The sequence below is a fragment of the Culex quinquefasciatus genome, chromosome 1 (assembly GCF_015732765.1).
Source record: "Culex quinquefasciatus strain JHB chromosome 1, VPISU_Cqui_1.0_pri_paternal, whole genome shotgun sequence".
In the NCBI taxonomy this organism is placed as follows: Eukaryota; Metazoa; Arthropoda; class Insecta; order Diptera; family Culicidae; genus Culex; species Culex quinquefasciatus.
In genome coordinates, this window is record NC_051861.1 from 112,035,462 (window position 1) to 112,050,954 (window position 15,493).

General features: G+C 30.4%; 1 protein-coding gene across 5 annotated transcripts in view; it reads right to left on the reverse strand.

The window, feature by feature from the left end:
* LOC6050933 (Ca(2+)/calmodulin-responsive adenylate cyclase) overlaps positions 1-12,153 on the reverse strand; it is an 88,055-nt gene extending 75,902 nt beyond the window's left edge. For 4 of the 5 annotated variants that reach the window (XM_038249747.1, XM_038249746.1, XM_038249745.1 and 1 more), the window contains exons 1-2: positions 11,881-12,148; positions 1,891-2,346 (exon numbers count right to left, since the gene is read on the reverse strand). The gene's annotated coding sequence lies outside the window, so the exon portion shown is untranslated. Of the gene's footprint in view, positions 1-1,890; positions 2,347-11,880 lie in introns of all 5 variants that reach the window. The other variant, XM_038249744.1, reaches the window with a different exon arrangement.
* Between the last annotated feature and the right edge of the window lie 3,340 nt (positions 12,154-15,493).

The following is a 15,493-nucleotide window of genomic DNA, read 5'->3' on the forward strand; positions in this document are numbered from 1 at the left end:
CGTTTAGACTTAAAACCTGAATCAACAAATGAATTCATACACGGCAACCATTGTTCAGCGCGAAATGGGTTGTAATTTAGCGAGAATTTTCTCACGTCCATAAAAAAAAAACGTCCCATAAAAGTGAGCGCGATCTTATCCGCGGACCTTGTGCGAGGACGGAAAGCCGGAACTCACTTTTAAACGTCTCAAAAACTCTTTTAAAATGCCCTGTCAAAAAGTTACCCCCGCTCAAAAATAGAACCAAACTTCGATGCGTTGAATATTCATGGTGCACGATGTCGTGCAACATAATATTAAAAATAGTCGTCACCAGGCCTACCTAGGTTGGTTCTGCACTGGAGTTCATCATCTGAAGAATGCAAATGCATGTTTCACATTTTTTTCCTCCAGGAAAAGCTCACTCGAGCGTGACTACAGCGCCGACTGGCGGGTGTTTGGATGACTAAGCTTTGACAGCTGAGCAAACCCAAAATCATTCAGATTTATTGAAAACCGAATTTACTCAAAAATGAGTAAGGGAGGAAAATGTCAAATTTGTGTAAAAGATTCCCAAATCGGACATTAGCCTAACTTGCCAGCTGTTGCCAGCTGACACAGGGAGTGCAGTGTGCATCGTGCATGTGCGTGGTGGTGACACACGACAATGTGCCGGCAATAAGCCCAGCCTACTACGACGGAGAGCGTTGCAGGGAAAAACGTGGCCCCGTGTGGAAAATCGCGTTTGCGTGCAAGTTTGATGTCGTTTATTTTTTCCTCCGTTCTCTGCAAGCCTAGTCGCTATAATTAGATGGTCGACCGATTGACGAGCGAACGAGTTGGAGCCTTAATCTTTGGAGCATGGCAAATGTGGCCTCCCGCGCGCTCGTGCGGCCACGTTTATCCTGGCTTTACCGTTTGATGACTAATGAGTGTGTGTGCGTGGGCTTAATTAGATTTGACAGGTGGCTGAAGCAGAAGGAGCTAATCAGTTAGTTGGGTTGTCAAAATAGGAATAGTTTCTACTCAATTTGAAGTGGCTTTGTTTTTAAAATGTATTTTGTCGATTCTCTTTTCACTCCTTTCAAGGGTAAAAATTACTCAAATGCGGGTAAAAAACGTGTTGACAAAATCTGAGTGAAAATAACTCAGATATGAGTTAATTGAATTGAGCGTGTATGTTATTTGACAGCAAATTAAACTAAAATGATATTCATCGGGTTTACTCTAGAATGAGTTCTAATCCGAATGTCAGATTTGAATAATTTTCACGCAAAATGCAATGATATTCGAATGAAATTGATCCAGATTTGTTGACATGATCAAATGACATCCAAGTAGACATGTCAAACAGTAAGAAAAAACACAAATCTCCCAACGCCGTAAATGTCCCGCCAACTGCGATCGCCCAGACGTAAACATAAACTTTCAAGTGTTGTTTTATGAGCCATACACAAATTTGTTTTGAAATGTTCCATAATCCTCTCGGAGCGCTACTGGCAATGTTATTGTTTCGAACCTGAATCATTTTACGATTCCGAGCAACATATGCGCTTGATCCAATTTACAACTCCACTAAATCCCAGAACCAATTATAAAACCATCTCAATTTTTTTAGGGGGCTGAGTAATAAATTACGTCACAGTCGCGTTTTCAAGTCGCGCCATTTTTCTCTTCAAAGCCGAAATCGGCGACATGTGACAATGTTTTGAAAACAGTTTTTTCCTTTGTGACGTTTAAAAATAAATCGCAACCTCCGTTCGCTGGTCAGGCGCGAAAAATTACGTCGGCTTTTGTGTTTGTGCGAAAAAAATGACACATGATTAGCGATGACAGTTGCGGCAGGGTTGCCAGTTTGGTTGGTTTTTCTAAATTGGTCGTCAATTTAGTTGAAAATCAAACTGCGCTTACCTTTTCCGTGCAATAATCCCTCGGCCTGCTGCGTCTCAGCTTACAATTCCACAAAATAAACCCCTTTTTTGACAGGTTGTCACAATCCCAACACACTCAAAACAAACAATCACGAATCTTCAATCAACGCTCGACATTGCTCTCTCTCTCTTCCTTCTTCCTCTGATCTTCTTGTCACACCTCTTCGAGCTGCTTTGATCGTGCACACCTTCCGCTTGTTACAGAACCTTGCCCCCCTCTTCGTTTCTCCGCTCAACACTTCCCACTGACGTCGGATTGGTTATTGAACTTTAAACTTTCTTCCTGGTTGTGGTGTACACTCTAATCCCCTCTTCACTTCTACTTGTCGTCGACGGCGTCTCCGGTGTTGTCGCCGCAGTAGCAAGCCATGAGAGCCCGATTCTTCACCGCAACGGCGCTTACTTGGATTTGCAGAAGTCGGCTTAGAAGTTCTGTCTGCAAAGAAGGAAAAAAAGATGGAGTTGGATAAAGTCAGAAATGGAAGACGACACATTTTCCACAGTCATTGTTGCGGTTTTTCGCAAGTCTGACCTTTTTATTTGAAAATGGAAGGGGAGCATTCACAGTTTGTACCCCCGGACGCGTCTACTCGGTTTGGAGAAATAAACAAAATTGGAAAATTCTCGCTGCTCGTGCCAGACACATTTTCTAGATTGAGGGCTGGCAATCGTAAAAAAAAGAAGAAGTGACATTCCATTTTATCCGACTTTTATTGCGTTTTCCGGGGATTAAGGAACGCCCCTCGGTTGCCAAGATTCCGTCGCTGCGTTTGACAGCTGCTTACCGTGAGCGTTGCTCACCTTGGTCGACCAAGGCTAACCGTTTCGCGAGGTGGGCGACCTGTCAAAAGCACTTTAACAAATTTGAGTTTTTGTTACAGAACGTCGGAAGTGTGTTGCCAGCAAAGTTTGCATTTTCAAGCTGATTAAAAACTTTTCCCCGTCCTCTCGATTCCCGTCCAGGGCAAATGACCTTGCGACGTAGTCGCAAACCTCCACCTTGTTTTTGCCCGTCTGGTTGCTGAAATTCGACTTCATAACCTCACTTTCCTCCTCCGGCGCTCTCGAGCAGTCGAAAATAGGGAAGTCGAAATCAATGAACTTTCCGAAAGTACTCGTGCTTCTGTATTTGTGCACATACAGCATCCCAAAGCGTTGACAATCGTGTTCCGTCGAACAGCGCAAAACACGTGTTTGTGCGGGCTGTCAGACGAAAACAAAGCAGGCGAAGCCGAAGGGGGAGGATTTTCCTCTAGCGCCTCATCCGGATCATCGGGATTTGTTGCACCTGAATGACACGTTCAAAAGGTTGCTTTGTTTTCGGGGTTATGTTTTGATTGGAAAGCGAGGGATGAATGTTTTTGTCAAAAGGGTAAACAATAACAAAGGTGACAGTTTTGAAAACAATAAGAATCCGTAGTAACTTTTCAATAGGGTGTAATTTTGGATGTAGACAAGCAGGCCATGCCACTCGCACTAGAGCAAGTGGGACGAACTGTTTGTTTACATCCAAGGTTACGGCTCTATTGAAAAGTTGCTACGGAAATTCTCCACTTTCCTTCATTGTCTTTTGCCAGGACCGTTTTAACCAAGGTTGTTTATCGATAAAATTATCGTCGATAATATTATCATCTGACGATAACGATAATGGTTATTACCGTATTTTTTTCGAAAATACTCAAAATTTCATAATTTGCAATATGGATATCAAACGAATTGAAATTTTGTATGCTTTTTCAATTTATTAGAGTTTTTTTTTGTTAAATACTAAATTTTTACAAATTCCGTATTTTTTCGAAAATACTCAAATTTTCTAAATATGCAATTTGGGTTTCAGACGAAGCGAAATTCGGTTTGTTTTTTTCACATTTAAAGAGTTTTTTTTTTGAAAATTCTACAATTTTCACAAAATACTATATTTTTTGAAAGTTCTCAAATTTTCATAATAAGCATGATGGGTATCAAACGAAGCGAAATTTTGTTTGTTCTTTCACATTAATTGAGTTTTTTTAAATACTTAAATCTTCATAAAATATCGTATTTTTTTAAAGTACTTAAATTTTCAAAATTTACAATACAGGTATCAAATGAAGCAAAATTTTGTATGCTTATTCAAATTATCAGAGTTTTTTTTTTCAAAATATTAAAATTTAGACTAAAAATTTTTTAAACCGTATTTTTTCCAAAATCCTCAAATAATACTTTTACAAATTTCAGTATTTTTTCGAAAATACCCAAATTTTCATAATTTGCAATAAGGGTATCAATCAAATTGAAATTTTGTATGCTTTTTCAATTTATTAGAGTTTTTTATTATTGAAGATACTAAAATTTTCACAAATTACGGAAACGGAGCGAATATTCATACTTTTTTCACTTTATTAGAGATTTTTTCGTAAAATATTAAAATTTTCACAAATAACCGAATTTTTTCGAAAATATATTTTTTTTTACAAATTACCGTATTTTTCTAAAATATTCAAAATTTTTAAATATGCGATATGCAATGCAATACTTTCGATAAAACTACGGAAATTTGTGAACATTTTGTTTTTTTTACTATTTATATTTGAAAAATACTATAATTGCATATTTAAAAAAATATTATTTTAGAAGAAATCCGGTATTTTGTGAAAATTTAAGTATTTTCAAAAACAAAACACTAAAAACAAAATTTCACTTCGTTTGAAACCCATATTGCATATTTTGAAAATTTGAAAATTTTTCGTAAAAATGGTAATTTGTGAAAATTTTAATATTTTCGAAAAAATACGGTAATTTGTAAAATTTTTAATATTTTCCAAAAAAAAACTAATAAAATGAGAAAAGTATAAATATTCGCTTCGTTTGGAAATTCAAGTACACTCAACCCCCGGTGGTTAGTCACTTTTTCGTTTGACACTTTTTTAGTTTATACCCCGTTGGTTGGTCAAAGTCAAACTAAAAAGTGACGAACTGTCACTTTTTACACGGCACACACACTTACCATCAAACCAATCATTTGGTAGTGTGTGTGAGCTCCGTGTAAAGAGGGTGTCAAACTAAAAAGTGACCCCGTTCGTTTGACAACAATTGGTGTCAAACCATCGGGGTTTGAGTGTATTTTCGAAAAAATACGGTTATTTGTGAAAATACTGAAATTTTCAATAAAAAAAACTCTAATAAATTGAAATAGCATACAAAATTTCAATTCGTTTGATACCCTTATTGCAAATTATGCAAATTTGAGTATTTAAAAAAATACGGAAATTTATGAAAATATTATTTGAGGATTTTCGAAAAAATACGGTAATTTATTTTTTTTTTAATTTTACAAAAAAGCTTTAATAAAGTGAAAAAGCATACATAATTACGCTTTGTTTGATACCCATATTGCATATTTTGAAAATTTGAGTATTTTCGAAAAAATACGGTAATTTGTAATAATTTTAGTATTTTCTAAAAAAAACTCCAATAAAGTAAAAAAAGTATGAAATATTTCGCTTCGTTTGACATTCATATTGCATATTTAATTTTTTTTAGTATTTTCGAAAAAATACGGTAATTTATAAAATTTTATAATTTTACAAAAATGCTGTAATAAAGTGAAAAAGCATAAAACATTTCTCTTCGTTTGATACTCATATGGCATATTATTTTGAAAATTATGAGTATTTTCGAAAATACACGGTAGTTTGCGAAAATTTAAGTATTTTCCAAAAAAAACTGTATTATGAAAATTTGAGAACTTTCGAAAATACGGTATTTTATGAAAATTTAACTATTTAAAAAAAACTTTATTGATGTGAAAAAGCAAACCGAATTTCGCAATATTGCATATTTTGAAAATTTGAGTATTTTCGATAAAATACGGCATTTTGTGATCAATTTTGAGTACATATTTATACTTTGAAACTTACTAGATTTTCAAAAAATATATTCTTAGCACTGAAAACGAACAAGAAATACCGTTATCGTTATCGAGCCTCGATAATTTTATCGTTGTCAACCTTGGTTTTAACCTCACTTTTTCTTTACCCTCAGCTAACGTCAAACCCACATCAATAAAAACTATCTGATACTTTCGGAAGAGATCCTCCCACAAATTTGCATGATTTTGATGTAATCTGAGGGTGAAGCAATGTAAAACTCTTCGGAAGAAATAGAAAACAAGTTTGCAAATAAAATATTCCATACCACCTTCAGATCATAATCATAACGTGATTGTTTGAAGAAAATGTAACATTTCTATGAATTTTACTTGAATTTGATCGCACGTTTAAAATAAATCAGTTTTCGTCCAAACCGAACCTACTCAAAAGTGAGTAAATTGGCCTTATGTCAGATTTAGTGAATTTCATCAAGAATTCAACGCATATTGAGTGAATTTCACCCAAATCTGACAAATCCTCCATTTACTCTTTTTTTGGGTAGGTTCGATTTTAATGAAAACTGATTGAATTTGAATCAGCGTGTACTGAATAATTAGTTTGACAGCTCTTTACACTGGGAAAAGTCAACACGTTATTTCCAACGTTAATTCTTCACAATCCATTCAATTTCATTAAACCTTTTCCCTGATTTGTTTACATTTCTCGCAAAGAATAAGTCCCCTTTCCTCAAATTAAATCAATACCGGTCGGCCAAAACTTCATTATCTTTCCAAATGAACCACGACGGTGGCGCGTCGGAACTGGTCCGGAAAAAAACCTCCCGGTGAAAAGGGGGAAAACCCACTTTTCTGCACGTGAAGCTGAAAAGGGACCAATTGGACCGATAAAAGCCCGACCAGCGCCAATCAGTGGCCGTGTCCCACGCATAAATTTCGGCCATCTTCTTTCTTTTTTAATCTTACTTATTCAATCTGCGTGTGAGACGAAAAGGGAAAAAATCAAGTGCAGACGAGAATTTTTCGAGCGGAAATTGAGTTTCGGCTAATGAAGCTGAAAGGAAACATTTCAAAAGGGCGAAACTGAATATTTAACCAGCAATTTGTCGCCACGGAGTAGGTCGCACGATCGTAAAAAAGCGCCAACATTTTTTACGAGTGTCATTTTGGCGAAGAAAAAAAAAACAATAATAAAAAACAATATCGCGGTAGGCCACGCCACGCCAAACTCGGAATAAAAAATGCAAACGCCAAACTTACGCAACGCCTACTGTGTCGGATTTTTTTGTTCGTTACTTTCTGTAAACATTTTTTGCGAGGGTGGTTTTCGGTGACAGTTTCGGTCGCCCCCCTCGGTAAGTTCTTGAAAGATAAACTGTCACTTTTTATCGCGTGCGCGCTCCATTCTTCTTTGTTGCCACGCTGATCTTCTTTTTTTGTTAAGCCCTTTTTTCGACCGGTGTTTACAGTGTCAGTGCGCGCACACACACACACAAAACATTTCGTCGCAATGTCGCGCGACAATGAATTAAGGCGGACGGGTTTAAAAATAAATCGCATTAAATTGGTACCGTAGGACGAAATTGGGTTCAATTGAAGAAAGAAGAGAGAGAGGGAGGAAGGAGAAAGGGAATGACAGGAGGGTTTGGGGGAGGAGAGGGGTCGTGAATTGCTGTTGGGAAAGGAATTTGGTCGCGTGCAAGAGCAAGTGGATCATAGCAGGCTGATGACAGCACGTTCGGTGAAAGAAGAAGAAGGCTTGGCGTATGAAACGTCATCGCGGCGGTTGTTGTTTTTTTTTTGTCAACATGGTGCATTGCGATCGGAGATTAACGATTGTCTACTGTCGTCGACGAATGTTATTTATTTATTTTGAATACCCCTGACTCAAGGCGGTTCTCAAACACCCTAAAAGCAAAATTTTAAATTTTGTTTATAGGACCTTTTCAAAAAAAAGCTCTAGAAATAGAAATTTCTGACAGTTCAAAAATCAAACTTAGAATCAAAAAAACATTTCCCACATGATAAAATTCATAAAATTAATAAAAATCATAAAATTAATAAAATTCATAAAATTAATAAAATTCATAAAATTCACAAAATTCATAAAATTCATAAAATTCATAAAATTCATGAAATTCATAAAATTTATGAAATTCATGAAATTCATAAAATTCATGAAATTCTAAAAAAAATTTATAAAATTCATGAAATTCACAAAAATTTATAAAATTCACAAAAAAATCATAAAATTCTTAAAATTCACAAAAATTCATAAAATTCATAAAATTCATAAAATTCATAAAATTTACAAAATTCACAAAATTCATAACATTCATAAAATTCATAAAATTCATGAAATTCATGAAATTCATAAAATTCATAAAATTCATAAAATTCATTTAATTCATAAAATTCATAAAATTCATAAAATTTATAAAATTTATAAATAATATAATAATTTAATTTATAAATTTAAAATTCATAAAATTTAAAAAATTTCTAAAATTTATAAAATTCATAAAATTCGTAAAATTCATAAAATTTAAAAAATTCTAAAAAAAAACTACAAATTCATAAAACTGGATTTTTTTTATATAAAATTGAAAAATTTCTAAATTCTGAAAATTCAAAAAAAAAATAAAAAAAAATTGAAATTTTTTTGAAACTTTAAAAAATTTACAATTTTTTTTCATTTTGAAAATGCTAAAACAATTTTAAATAGGTATCTAAAAATTCTACAATCGTTAATAATTAAAAAATTCTATAAATTTCAAAACTTATAAAGATTTAAGAAATTCTAAAATTTTTAACTTGAAAAATTCTAAAATTCTAAAATTGTTTGATTTGCTTAAATTGCTTAAATTGCTAGAATTGTTAAAATTGCTAAAATTGCTAAAATTGCTTAAATTGCTAGAATTGCTAGAATTGCTAAAATTGCTAAAATTTCCAAGATTGCTAAAAGTTCTAATATTGCTAAAATTGCTAAAATTGATGAAATTGCTAGAATTTCAAAAATTGCTAAAATTTCTAAAATTGTTAAAATTGCAAAAATTGCAAAAAATTCTAAAATTGCTTTAAATTGCTAAAATTGCTAAAATTACTAAAATTGCTAAAATTACTAAAATTGCTTAAATTGCTTGAATTGCTAGAATTGCTAAAATTGCCTAGATTGCTAAAAGTTCTAAAATTGCTAAAATTGTTCAAACTGCTAAAATTTCTAAAATTGCTTTAAATTGCTAAAATTGTTTGAATTGCTTAAATTGTTTAAATTGTTAAAATTGCTAAAATTGCTTCAATTGCTAGAATTGCTAAAACTGCTAAAATTGCCAAGATTGATAAAAGTTCTAAAATTGCTAAAATTGTTAAAATTACTAAAATTACTAAAATTTCTAAAATTGCTAAAATTGTTAAAATTGTTAAAATTGCAAAAATTGCAAAAAAATCGAAAATTGCTTTAAATTGCTAAAATTGCTTAAATTGCTCAAATTGCTAGAATTGCTAAAATTGCAAAGAATGCAAAAATTCTAAAATTGCTAAATTTGTTGAAATTGCTAAAATTTCTAAAATTGCTAAAATTGTTAAAATTGCTAAAATTTCTAAAATTGCTAAAATGGTTAAAATTGTTAAAATTGCAAAAATTGCAAAAAATTCTAAAATTGCTTTAAATTGCTAAAATTGCCTTAATTGCTCAAATTGCTAGAATTGCTAAAATTGCTAAAATTGCCAAGATTGCAAAAAATCTAAAATTGCTAAATTTGTTGAAATTTCTAAAATTGCTAAAATTTCTAAAATTGTTATAATTACTAAAATTGCCTAAATTGCTTGAATTGCTAGAATTGCTAAAATTGCCTAGATTGCTAAAAGTTCTAAAATTGCTAAAATTGTTGAAACTGCTAAAATTTCTAAAATTGCTTTAAATTGCTAAAATTGCTAAAATTGTTTGAATTGCTTAAATTGCTTAAATTGTTAAAACTGCTAAAATTGCTTAAATTGCTAGAATTGCTAAAACTGCTAAAATTGCCAAGATTGCTAAAAGTTCTAAAATTGCTAAAATTGTTGAAATTGCTAAGATTTCTAAAATTGCTAAAATTGTTAAAATTGTTAAAATTGCAAAAATTGCAAAAATTGCAAAAATTTCAAAAATTGCTTTAAATTGCTAAAATTGCTTAAATTGCTTAAATTGCTAGAATTGCTAAAATTGCTAAAATTGCAAAAATGCAAAAAATGCTAAAATTGCCAAAATTGCTAAAAAAATTTAAGAATTTTAAAATTTTAGAATTTTTAAGTTTGAGAATTTTAGTATCTAAGAATTTTAGAAATTTTAGCACTTTAGGCAATCCTAAAGTGCTAAAATTTCTAAAATTCTTAGATACTAAAATTCTAAAACTTAAAAATTCTAAAATTTCAAAATTCTTAAATTTTAAAAATCTAAAATTTTTAAGTTCTCAAATTATAAAATCCTAATATTCTCAATTTCTATCGTTTAAAATTTAAAGATTCTAAAATATTTAAGTTGTTAAATTCCAAACTCGAAAATTCTTAAATTCGGAAATGCTTTATTTTAAGTTTTAGATTTATATTTCAAATTCTAAGGTTTTTAAATTCTTAAATTCCAAAATAAAAAAAAAAATAAAAATTCGAAAATTTGAAAATGTCTAAATTCAGAAATTCTAAAATTTTAGAAAAAAAATTATATACTTCAAAAATTAAAAACTTTCCAAAATGTATGAAAATCTAAAATTGTTAAAGTTCTTAAATTAGAAACTTACTAAAATTCAAAAACTGTAAACTATTTAAAATTCTAAAATTTTAAAAGTTTAATAAATTCCTAAATTTATGTTTTTAAAATCGATTTAAGTCAAACTATTTGGCAACTTTCTACGTCCAAAGTATCGACCTTTGTGTCGATTCCGGCACATTTCTTACAGTCTCCCAATAAAGTATTCCTTCGGCACCACCCCCGTAATCTCCTGCACAAATCCGACGCCTGACCAATTCCGGCCCTCGCCAGACCCAAAAATAGCTAACCATTACGAATCACCTTTACCGCAAATCCGCCGATCATAGTAACCTGGGACGATGACATACAACTTTCTTCTTCTTGCTCTCGCTCTTCTTCCTAGTCACGCTGACCGAAACGCCATTCCGCCTACTACGGTTGAACACCGCAAAGTATTAGGGTTACTTTTCAAAAAGGCGTAACTTTTGACAGCTCATCCTAGTAAATGTTTACATTAGGGGTGAGCGAGATGAGCTGTTTGTTTTCATCCAAGATTACGTCCTATTCAAGTGTTATTTCAAAAGTTCTTCACGGAAGACGAGCTGGATGATGTTTTCTTTTCGTCCAAAGAACAACATCGGCAAGAAGTTTTTAATTTGAAACATGAGAGAGAGAATTTACACTGAGATGGGCGTTTGCGGAGAGCGAGAGCGAGCGCCGCTCGCATTTTGACATTTGTAAGGGTATGTGTACGTGCGTTTTGATTCAAAAACCAAACCTCCGTCCAAGAGGAAGTAGGCTCTTCAGCAAGAAGAGTCTTCCCGATCGAAGAAGGCTACGGCGTGGTGGAGGGCCTAAGTCGATAATGACGTTTGGGGGCGCTGTTTACGCCCTTGGGCGTCGAAGGGCCAAACACAAAATTGGATTATTTATGAGATTTATGGATTTCATGTTTTGTTTCGTCTTTTTTGTCGAGTTTCACCCATTCTCTCAACTCTGTTTTTGCTTGTAAACAATCCACACTCTTTTCAGGTTTTGCTTTCGTTTCACTCTTTGACGTCTTCTTCCTTCTCCTTCTCCCTTGCGTCTTTATCGCGCGTGTGTGTATGCGCGAGATTCGCGACCAAGACGGAAAAAGAACATGGAAGCCGTCGTCCTGCTGCCGAAGAATCAATGAGATTCCTCGCGTTAATTGAGCGTTTGTCGCGATTTCCACCGCAATAGCTGTCAGTTTGACGTTTAGATGCACTTTGAAAAAACTTTCAATCATTTTTTGATTGATAACAACCGAGGGGTGGGTCAACTGTGAATGCTTGCTCCCCTGCCTGCTTGGATCTTCCCCGAAGAAGAAAAAAACCATAAACATCAATGACCATTACCGCAAGTGACAGCTCGTCGCGGCCCACTAGATCTCACAAACTATTTTCACCGATTGTGTTATCACTTTTCTTCTTCGTCAATTTTTCCCCACAAATCCTGCGGATTCCTTAAATCACTTCAGCAAAGGAGAAAAAAGGGTTACGTTACAGAGACACCAACACACACACGCACCGATTACACAGGACTACACACTTTAATGCTCTCCCAGTGACAGTAGTTTGACAGTTTGCGACGATCGCGCGCGCGTTTCGTGTTCTCGGGTCGAGTTCTCTCCGTAGACTGACCGCATCGGATTGGGAAAATTACGACGGGGAAAGAATCTGAAAACTTTTTGAGCACGAGAGAGAGAGAGCAGGAATGTGAGAGCGAAATTATTTGAGAGAGTGAGAGCGGAACGCAAATAAACAAACCAATCGGGGGGTTGAACAAGTGCGCAGCGGAGTGTGGTGCAGGTTGAGGTGGCATTCCCCTTGAGTTTTGTTTACCAGCTGGGCGAGCTGTCAAAACGTTGCAAGTGGCTCGCCCCCTGCAGCAAAAATGGTAGCGTTGTCGTTTGGACGATGCTTGACAGCGGCACGGAAAGATTGAGATGGGGTCATTTTGTGAAAAGTTTTTTTAAAGGAAAAAAAAATATTGTAATATCAAGCAAAATAATATTTATGGACCGAAAACGAAATAAAAACCAGCAACAAAAATACAAAAAAGACAAAAAAGACAAAAAAGACAAAAAAGACAAAAAAGACAAAAAAGACAAAAAAGACAAAAAAGACAAAAAAGACAAAAAAGACAAAAAAGACAAAAAAGACAAAAAAGACAAAAAAGACAAAAAAGACAAAAAAGACAAAAAAGACAAAAAAGACAAAAAAGACAAAAAAGACAAAAAAGACAAAAAAGACAAAAAAGACAAAAAAGACAAAAAAGACAAAAAAGACCAAAAGGACAAAAAAAACATTTTTTTATTTTCAGTTTTAAGTTTTAAGTTTTAAGTTTTAAGTTTTAAGTTTTAAGTTTTAAGTTTTAAGTTTTAAGTTTTAAGTTTTAAGTTTTAAGTTTTAAGTTTTAAGTTTTAAGTTAAAAGTTAAAAGTTAAAAGTTAAAAGTTAAAAGTTAAAAGTTAAAAGTTAAAAGTTAAAAGTTAAAAGTTAAAAGTTAAAAGTTAAAAGTTAAAAGTTAAAAGTTAAAAGTTAAAAGTTAAAAGTTTAAAGTTAAAAGTTAAAAGTTAAAAGTTAAAAGTTAAAGTTAAAAGTTAAAAGTTAAAAGTTAAAAGTTAAAAGTTAAAAGTTAAAAGTTAAAAGTTAAAAGTTAAAAGTTAAAAGTTAAAAGTTAAAAGTTAAAAGTTAAAAGTTAAAAGTTAAAAGTTAAAAGTTAAAAGTTAAAAGTTAAAAGTTAAAAGTTAAAAGTTAAAAGTTAAAAGTTAAAAGTTAAAAGTTAAAAGTTAAAGTTAAAAGTTAAAAGTTAAAAGTTAAAAGTTAAAAGTTAAAAGTTAAAAGTTAAAAGTTAAAAGTTAAAAGTTAAAAGTTAAAAGTTAAAAGTTAAAAGTTAAAGTTAAAGTTAAAAGTTAAAAGTTAAAAGTTAAAGTTAAAGTTAAAAGTTAAGTTAAAAGTTAAAAGTTAAAAGTTAAAAGTTAAAAGTTAAAAGTTAAAAGTTAAAAGTTAAAAGTTAAAAGTTAAAAGTTAAAAGTTGTGTTAAAGTTAAAAGTTAAAAGTTAAAAGTTGTTAAAAGTTAAAAGTTAAAAGTTAAAAGTTAAAAGTTAAAAGTTAAAGTTGTTAAAAGTTAAAGTTAAAGTTAAAAGTTAAAAGTTAAAAGTTAAAAGTTAAAAGTTAAAGTTAAAGTTAAAAGTTAAAAGTTAAAAGTTAAAGTTAAAAGTTAAAGTTAAAAGTTAAAAGTTGTTAAAAGTTAAAAGTTAAAAGTTAAAAGTTGTTAAAAGTTAAAGTTAGTTAAAGTTAAAAGTTAAAAGTTAAAAGTTAAAGTTGTTGTTAAAAGTTAAAGTTAAGTTAAAAGTTAAAGTTAAAAGTTAAAAGTTAAAGTTAAAAGTTAAAGTTAAAAGTTAAAGTTAAAAGTTAAAAGTTAAAAGTTAAAGTTAAAGTTAAAAGTTAAGTTAAAGTTAAAAGTTAAAGTTAAAAGTTAAAAAAGTTAAAGTTAAAGTTAAAAGTTAAAAGTTAAAAGTTAAAAGTTAAAGTTAAAAGTTTTAAAAGTTTAAAGTTTAAAGTTTAAAGTTTAAAGTTTAAAGTTTAAGTTTAAAGTTTAAAGTTTAAAGTTTAAAGTTTAAAGTTTAAAGTTTAAAGTTTAAAGTTTAAAGTTTAAAGTTTAAAGCCCAAAGTTTAAAGTTTAAAGTTTAAAGTTTAAAGTTTAAAGTTTAAAGTTTAAAGCCCAAAGTTTAAAGTTTAAAGTTTAGTTTAAAGTTTAAAGTTTAAAGTTTAAAGTTTAGTTTAAAGCCCAAAGTTTAAAGTTTAAAGTTTAAAGTTTAAAGTTTAAAGTTTAAAGTTTAAAGTTTAAAGTTTAAAGTTTAAAGTTTAAAGTTTAAAGTTTAAAGTTTAAAGTTTAAAGTTTAAAGTTTAAAGTTTAAAGTTTAAAGTTTAAAGTTTAAAGTTTAAAGTTTAAAGTTTAAAGTTTAAAGTTTAAAGTTTAAAGTTTTAAGTTTAAAGTTTAAAGTTTAAAGTTTAAAGTTTAAAGTTTAAAGTTTAAAGTTTAGTTTAAAGTTTAAAGTTTAAAGTTTAAGTTTAAAGTTTAAAGTTTAAGTTTAAAGTTTAAGTTTAAGTTTTAAGTTTTAAGTTTTAAGTTTTAAGTTTTAAGTTTTAAGTTTTAAGTTTTAAGTTTTAAGTTTTAAGTTTTAAGTTTTAAGTTTTAAGTTTTAAGTTTAAGTTTTAAGTTTTAAGTTTTAAGTTTTAAGTTTTAAGTTTTAAGTTTTAAGTTTTAAGTTTTAAGTTTTAAGTTTTAAGTTTTAAGTTTTAAGTTTTAAGTTTTAAGTTTTAAGTTTTAAGTTTTAAGTCTTAAGTCTTAAGTTTTAAGTTTTAAGTTTTAAGTCTTAAGTTTTAAGTTTTAAGTTTTAAGTTTTAAGTTTTAAGTTTTAAGTTTTAAGTTTTAAGTTTTAAGTTTAAGTTTTAAGTTTTAAGTTTTAAGTTTTAAGTTTTAAGTTTTAAGTTTTAAGTTTTAAGTTTTAAGTTTTAAGTTTTAAGTTTTAAGTTTTAAGTTTTAAGTTTTAAGTTTTAAGTTTTAAGTTTTAAGTTTTAGTTTTAAGTTTTAAGTTTTAAGTTTTAAGTTTTAAGTCTTAAGTTTTAAGTTTTAAGTTTTAAGTTTTAAGTTTTAAGTTTTAAGTTTTAAGTTTTAAGTTTTAAGTTTTAAGTTTTAAGTTTTAAGTTTTAAGTTTTAAGTTTTAAGTTTTAAGTTTTAAGTTTTAAGTTTTAAGTTTAAGTTTTAAGTTTTAAGTTTTAAGTTTTAAGTTTTAAGTTTTAAGTTTTAAGTTTTAAGTTTTAAGTTTTAAGTTTTAAGTTTTAAGTTTTAAGTTTTAAGTTTTAAGTTTTAAGTTTTAAGTTTTAAGTTTTAAGTTTTAGTTTTAGTTTTTAGTTTTAGTTTTTAGTTTTTAGTTTTAGTTTTTAGTTTTTAGTTTTTAGTT